Source organism: Magallana gigas, chromosome 4, assembly GCF_963853765.1.
Source record: "Magallana gigas chromosome 4, xbMagGiga1.1, whole genome shotgun sequence".
Taxonomy (NCBI): Eukaryota; Metazoa; Mollusca; class Bivalvia; order Ostreida; family Ostreidae; genus Magallana; species Magallana gigas.
In genome coordinates, this window is record NC_088856.1 from 22,979,383 (window position 1) to 22,987,976 (window position 8,594).

The following is an 8,594-nucleotide window of genomic DNA, read 5'->3' on the forward strand; positions in this document are numbered from 1 at the left end:
GAGAACGGGCCATGGACATGATGTATGATGTTTGAACTCTTTCACACTGTATTATTTTTTTTATAACAGTGTATTGTTGAATTGTTATAAAAGAGTATTTTTTAAAATTTGCATTATGATTCAAACATTAAACTTGTAAGGTAAGACAGGTATAGAAAAAACGTCCACTTTTAATGAGGACTTCGTAATATATATAAAAAAAAAAAATGCGCGAATCTAGCAGCAGGATTTGTAGCTCCCGGTCTGAAAAAATTCGGATGGACGCTAGACTGTGAACTACAGACCTTCAGCTAATGCGAATCTTGATCTGGGGGAGGGGGTTTTGGACCTGGGAAATTTAAACTTGTTAATTCCTTTAGATAAGTAATTGTAAGCTACAGAAAATGGACCCCCTCCCTCCCTGTTAGAAAAGATTATATCCCCCTGCCACTTCCGAGCATGAAAGCCATCCAGACTCCCTGTACTGTGGCTTGAGATGATGGTATTAATCCTCTACATGTATACCTAATTAAGTTGCTCCACTAATTTGCTCTGTCCTTTCATAGTCTTTATTACAGATTCTAAACAGTGTATCATACATGTATATTTAAATAGGTGTTTCTGATATCTTTGTCTTTTTACCATGCCGTAACAAACCCTCCTCTAAGAATTGTATAATTAACCTCTAACCTAAATTTTTCTGCAAAAAAGTGATTAATACCCATTTTTGGTTTTGATAATAATTCTATGTACAAAGTACTTAAACAATTATCTAACTCCAAACGGCATTGTATTCATAAAGTAAACTTGCAGTCAGATGGCTTTTATATATTTATAGGAAACGGAATTATACTGTAAATGTAGACTAGTATTACATTTGGCTGTGTATTCTGTATATTTAGCGTTTTTGGCGGAATACCGGTTCTGCTATTTAATCAAGTGCATCGCTAAATACCATGCATACATGTATAAAAATAGTGACATTCAGGAATATGCTAATTCAAATCTACGCAAACTTGCTCGAAAACTTTTTTCTGCCAAATATTGTACACCCCAAATAAGATACGTTTACAGTAATGCAGCTGCATGTCTACATGTGTTTAAGAGTTCATTATGAATCATATTGATGTGAATATAGATTGTCCTCTTGGACCAAATAACATGTAGAATAAATATATAGGCCTGACTTAAAGCTCAGTGGTTTAATGAGAGATGTGATTAGAGATGCTTCTTGGGGTCCCAGGTTAAATTCCTGATCCAGCCACCAGATTTCATTAATGTTCCCTAATTAATTCCTTCATTCCAACAACACCTGCGTGTAATAATTATGCAATATGCCAGTTGCCAAGTGCTTGCATATTTATGTAGAGCTGCATGTGAAGATAACAAGCTTACAATGACAAACCCTTAATTTCCTCTTGTTTACATTTTTTCCCTTATTTGATCTCTTGTCTTTAGTACAAGGATTTAGCGGGGTCGTGTACATTGGTTTTCTGTCACTGTAAGATAATGTTTACACATGTGACTCAGACTGATCACAAATATTTAGTTTGAACACAGACTTTGGATTCCTGTAGTGTAATGTTACAGGGTCATTAGATCCTTCATATTGTTCTCGGAAGCTGTAATATTATCAAAATTTGTTTTCAGCAAGACAGATTACAATTATTGGTGTATTTCAAATTTGTACCAACACCCCAATGATCCCTGCAGGGCCCTCCCCTCCCCCTTTAGGAAAAACATTTTTTTTAAAAATTACTTATTTTGACAATATCATGGTCATTTTGTAAGTGAAATCCTTAGGGCATATCTTTTAGTATCTATTTTCGTTTTGGTAGCATATTTGTTCCCTATAAAAAGTTCTTTTTGATTTGAATTATGATATTAAGTACTTAGTCTGAATAACATTCATATTTACATTCATACATGCAGTAGTTCATATACTAAGATATTTAAAAAAGACAAAGAAGAATTTTATATAGCATTATACACTTTAGCGTCTTGACTATGCTGGAATATGTGAAGTACAATTGATTTTATAAAGAGCGCCAGTCTTATGTCATAATGAGAGAAAGCAGACAGGCATTGAATAAACTTTTTATAACATCTATCCTTGGCAAAAGTTATGGAATTGTGTTGTTATGAAATAGGAATCAAAGGATATTCAATGGCAAAGAAGACTGAAAGTGACGGGAAATTGCCGAGATACTCATAGGTTCATATTTTTCCTGTTTAAGTGACCCAATTACATTCACTTTTGATATTTGTTATCATTTTATATATTAATTTTTAGTAGGTATTTAGTTTTAAATCATTTGAAATGTAATAATACAATTGAATAAATAATGGTACCTATAATAAATGTCAGGGTTTGACTGTAACATTATACACATAGGGGCATTATAATTATCGTATTTCACAATATAGTTTAACAGTCATCATTTTCATAATTCATATCTTTGTGCAGTGATTCTATCCAAAGTCATGTACCATAGATCTAAAATTATAAAGACTGTTCTCCATAAATATGCAGAAACAATTTATTAAGTAACTATTTTTTTTCATCTTCATGTTGCTTATTGTTGAAAAACAAATCAATTTGAAATTTATCTGTGAAGTGGAGGTAAGAAAAAAAAAATGAATCGCAACATCTGATTCTGGTTAAATCTCAATTGACAAATTGATTGAAGGAAAAGATTTTGTCTTTAACCCTCATCAGGGGATAATAACTAATTTGGTTCCTATGTATGAGGGAATAATGATTATGTGACTTAGATGAAAAGCATTTCTTATAACACAGGACATTTAATTAACTTGATTTTAATCAAAAGAGAGAGATGGCCACCAAAAGATATTGATCAATTGTTTAATTCCTCACAAGATCTTTTAAAAACTGCATGAAGTGACTTAATTTAGGAATTAAAGAATTCAGGTAAACAGATAAGGCTTGATTAGATCAAAATCTTTGCATGCATAGATCATTTATAAAGGAGTGCGACATATGTTGTCATGTATATTATGGTAGGAATTGCATATTAATTTGCATGGTGGTAGTGCATGATATTTTCACACAATTTTTTATTTAATATTCTTTAGTATTCCCAACAGCCATATTATGCATGCAGACATAATAAACAATATCCTTGAACCCTTGATGTGTCTGCACAGTGCCAAAAAGTTATTCATGTAATAACTTGGACTTAATTGGAAATAATAGCTTATTTTTGAAAAAAAAAAAACGAAAACAAAATTGAAATATTTTGCACAACATTAACTCATACATGTAGCTACCACTATTTAAGGATCAGCTAGTATTTATGTCGATCAGCATACAATAGCTTGCCCTGTAGGTATCCTTGGAGGGTATTAAAATATTCCTCTTCTGTAGCATTTAATACCCTAGAATGTATAGTTTTGAGGTGATCTTAAATTTATAATAGAACCTCAAAGAGTTCATAACCTCAAGATGGGGGACAAAGTTTATGGGAGAAATTTGAGGACATCATTGTCAAAATTTCTTCACACATTCATGAAAGATCAATAAAAATTGGGTTTCATTTTACTTATTTTAAACGTGTCCTGTCATCTGGATAAGCCAGAGGGTTTATGTGTCATGCTTGAAGCCTTAAATTCCCTTGAATGTAAAACTGCATGAACTCACAAATTTCAGAATTAAAGCAAATTATTCATTCATGAAAGACTAGATTCAAATTGAACAAGAATTTTCATATTTTTCAAAAATATGTACAGTACCTGATACAATGATATAAGAACTCAATTATTTATTATGATTATTAATTCTCTTCCTTTAAGAATGATCATGCAAATTGATTTAATGTGGCCATTTTTATGCTGCTTATCTCCTTAGGAAGAAGAGCCCTCTCTCTCTCTTTAACTATCTGTCTGTCTGTCTGTCCATCTGCCCGTCTGTCCATCCGTCTGTCCATCCGTCTGTCTATCCATCCATCTTTCTTTCCATCCATCCATCCATCCTTTCTTTCCATCTGTCTGTCTATCCATCCATCCATTCATCCATCCATCCATCTATGAACAGGCTATTAGGTAATACTATAGAAAAAAATTGTAGACGATAACACTACTGTAAATTCCTAATTAAACGCGAAGAATTAATATCCGTGTTAAATCGCGAGAAGCCCGTCTCGCGAATTCTAAAATCTCGCTTTTAATTTTGGGACACATGTAAACTACCAATACATGAAACTATGATATAATTTCAGCATCCGTGATTTTATGTTCTCGCAATTAGATGGTAAATCATTGAATCGTGGAATAAAGTACTCACGTAAAATAAGGAATCTACAGTATACCATTGATTTAACCCATACATGTAGATTAAAGTGATGGAATATTGACAAATTATTGTCTACTATTTTTATATGGATATATGATTAAAACATTCAAATTTTAAAGCTATCGACATGTATTGTGAATTTTTTTCTTTAATAAATGACAAATCATGGCTTGAAATATGATATTTAAAATTTGTCGGAAGATCTGATGAATTATTTGTTGACCATGCATCCAGTATCCTTAAGTTATGATTGATCAGTGTAGAAAATCTACAACTGAACTTCGATATCTCAAACACTGATATCTCAAATACAAAAGTTATGTCGAAGTGATTTGTAAGTCCCAGCCAACCACTTATTTTTGAAGTATTTTACCCTCAACATGTGGAATACTCAGATATCTCGATATAAAGTTAACGTATTTTAAACAGTCCTATCTACAATGTAGTTCAAAATAACAAAGTCTGACTGTAATAAACACTCAGTGCTGTTTAGCCTAACATGATATATCTCGGACGTCTGAAAACTAGCTCAAAATCTACAGTGCATGATCAAATTAAAATCTTGATCATAATTATATTGACTATGTAAGCTTATATAAGCCTCAGATAATTGAAACTAATACCCTACACCCACAAATTCATGGCTACAGTAATAAATTCTGTTCAAAACAACATGGTAACCAAAAGTTAAAAAGTGAATACCAGTATTTGATTTTTTTACAGCCACTTTAAGCCAGTGTATACCACAGTATGTCATTTATCAGTCTACATGTATTTTAATGTCAAATAACTGCAACATGGAAAACATAATTAGGATACATAATATAGTAGGAACAATATCCAATAAACGGCTTAATGATGTTTGTGACATTTGATCATGTGATTTTAATCTGTGAGTAATTAGTGTAACAGGTATTGATTTCAGCTAGCTTGATAAGGTCTCAGTAGGACTTTTTGTAAAATTTTATTGGAAATCTATGCTGTTGACAACAGTCTCCTCATTTTCACGGAGGAAATGGGGAAACTGATATGAAATAATATCTATAAATGGTCCTTTGGCATTGAAGACTTAATTTCATGATACAATTACGAAATACAAAATGTCAAATGGTTTTTTTTTTAGATTTGATTTTTTTTATGATTGGCTGTTGCATATTTCAGCAAAATAGCGCTATGGTGTGCGTAATGGCTATACTCAGTAATATAACTTTTGTCAAAGTATTTCTAATGAAGTAGACCCAGTGCACTTACAGCTATAGAACCAAGCCACGTACAGTTCAGAATCTGCATTGAGCTCTCTCTCTCTCTCTCTCTCTCTCTCTCTCTCTCTTTCTTTCTCTCTCTCTCTCTTTCTCTCTCTCTCTCTCATAAAATCACAGTCTGAAGTCCACATACCTCTCTCCTACCACTGATGGGAGAGGATCATACTTTAATATTTGCCATGGTTTGGGACAGTGAACCAGAGTCCTTTTCTGATTGAATTTCCCTGAAAGAAGCGGCTTCTTACTAAGGCGACAAACAAGATTGATATCATGTAAATTTTAAAATGCAGCTTCTTGGTTAATTATTCAACAGTTATTAAAGAAAGGATATTATGTTTTTGAAATAGCTAGATCACTTGATAATTTTACACAAACATGACATTTTCTTGCTTGTTCATTTCAGTACTTTGATTATGACAAGACATAGATGTGGCACTTCAAGGTTAGAAGCAGTCAGAGCAGTCATCAAACTATATAGGGCTCATATATATATATATACAGGGAGATCAATTAGAGCTCACTAAATTAATTCTACAATTAATTTAAAATGTATATTAATTACTGATAGCTAATTTTTTTCTAGACGAAACCAAGACTGCCTTTCTTTTAACCTAGCTGCATTCTGATTGAACAATAACCTTCCAATATTAGAGGTTACCACATTACGCTACTAAATCTCTCCAGCAAACATTGACCAGCTTAGTATGGCTAACAGTCGCTGGTGGCAATATAAAAGCCAAAAGTCACGTCAATAGAGTCTGTGACAGGGACCGAGAGTGTAAGCAGCCATTACGCAACAGGGGTACACACACATCACCATTGCACTGGTAATTGCCCCAGAGTAGACATTTGGGTTGTTTGTTGACTTTTAGGCTTAATCATTTTAGGACCAGGTAGAGAGATGACTCGATCTATATATATAGCTGCCATTGACTCACCTGTGTGAGTTTTTGTACCTGGTCTCTAATCAAAACACCTTTTGTTGTGATGTGAGTTTAAAGTTGTGTTTTTGTTTGCCTGTTAATTTGTCTTGTGTTGTTCAATAATGATACAATTGTTGTGCATTGAAAAAGCAGATTTTGTTTTACAACTTTATTGAGTTCATAGACATAACAGTATATTTTATTGTCTGTTATGCTTTTGATAAATTTGTAATCAAGACTAAAAGTGTACCATAAAGTACCGGTATGCAAGATTTAGGTATTGGAGGGAGGGGAGAGGGGGTTTGTTGAAAAAATAAAAACTAATGCTTCCTGTGTTTGCTTTCAGGAAAACATAAACATCATGGGCTCAGAATACAAGCTTATCAGGGTGTAGGCTTAGTAATTATGGGAAAAGAATGTCTATTATTTGAAATTAGAAGACGTTTACGAAGGTATAGATATAATAAAATTAAGAACATAAAACAGATTCTTAATTAATACTTTTTAAGGAACCCTGAAAGTGGAATCTTCAGTTTTACAAATGGTGACAATATAATGTTTGCATTTGTGTTGAAGATATTAAACAGGTGAAAGTTTTAACTTTTCAGGTCAAATTATTTGCCCCTTGAATGTGTTTGAAACCACTTGTTAAAGTTATAATGGCCCATGAGAGTTTTATTGTTTTCTGTGTCAGAGATAATTTTTACTGCTCACCGATACCAGTGATATTTAGAGGCTTGACAAATCTTTTATGGTGCTTCAGTATATGTATTTTGGGCTGCAATATAGAAAGGCAGTCCAGAAATTCCATTGCTGAAGTTTGAGCCCTGTGTAAAAAAGGGTGTCCGAAAGAATTCAGAACTTCACGTTGTTTGTGATTGGAGATAAGAAGGTATATATAAGCTATTTCATTTGTGATTTACAAACACCCATTTCAATTTGAGAATGTTATTCCACTCTTGACCACTTAATGTACCTTCACAACTGAAGAGCTTATTTTGTGAAACCACTGAAGTGGCTTTATCAGCTTGGCTAAATGTTCACAGTTTTGGATACAAATTCCACTCTGTATTCATTGTAGGTCATTTTGACATGTAGAATTTTGTTTCTTACCCCAACACTGTTGGAATATATATATGGGCTTTTAATTCGTTTGGTCGATAATCAGATAATTATTGACACACCTGAACTTTTCATTTTTGTAATTCATTTGTAAAATGCTTGTGGAATGATCTTTTTGAAAAACATACCTTTAATTTTAGAGTGGTGTATGGGTTTTCTGAATGTGAAGTTCTATGGATGAAATATAAATTGGAAAAAATATTTAATGAAATTTATTCATGTTCTCTGGTACGCATGCTTTTGCTATAGTTTAATTCAGGAGCAAATTAAATTATTTATGGCACAAAGACAGGTGAAATAATATAACCATTTAGTAAGAATAATGTTTCATTTGTAAAATCTTATTTATGAAAATAATTTTATATTTTCCATTTTAAGGAAAAAAATGTGTAAAAAGGAAACTGTTAATCAGCTGGTTGCAAAATAATGGATTTTGATTGATCAACTTATGTGCAGATAGATGTGTGTGGAATGTACACACTAAATGATGTATCACATACGTAGCAGAATGTCAGTGTATTGGACCTGTCCTATATTAATCACCGTTACAAGTTCAATAACCTCACCCTGGATCTCCAGAACTGACAGATTTGATTCTATTAGATCAGTGGATGTATTGAGAGGCGGTACACCATTGTATATATATACAAAAAAGGGGACTTGATTATGCCAGCTAGCCTAGCTAAATGAAATAAATGTACATATGATTGCGCATATATTTCTACCTTGTTTATTTGTATACTTGAGTCATTTCAAGTCCATTATTGACTGAATCTTAAACAATTGACACCTGGGAAAATTAACGGACACAACACAATTAACAAACATTGAAATTATTGACTTTTAGTCTTTTGATGTGACGTGTCATTGACTCATTGGTCATTTCTTGTTGTCCTACCTCAATTACCGCAGTTTTAAGCAGCATATTGTATTTAATCAAGCAGTCCGTGTTAATTGAAAGTGGATACTGGTATTTGTCATCTGGTCAATATTAGT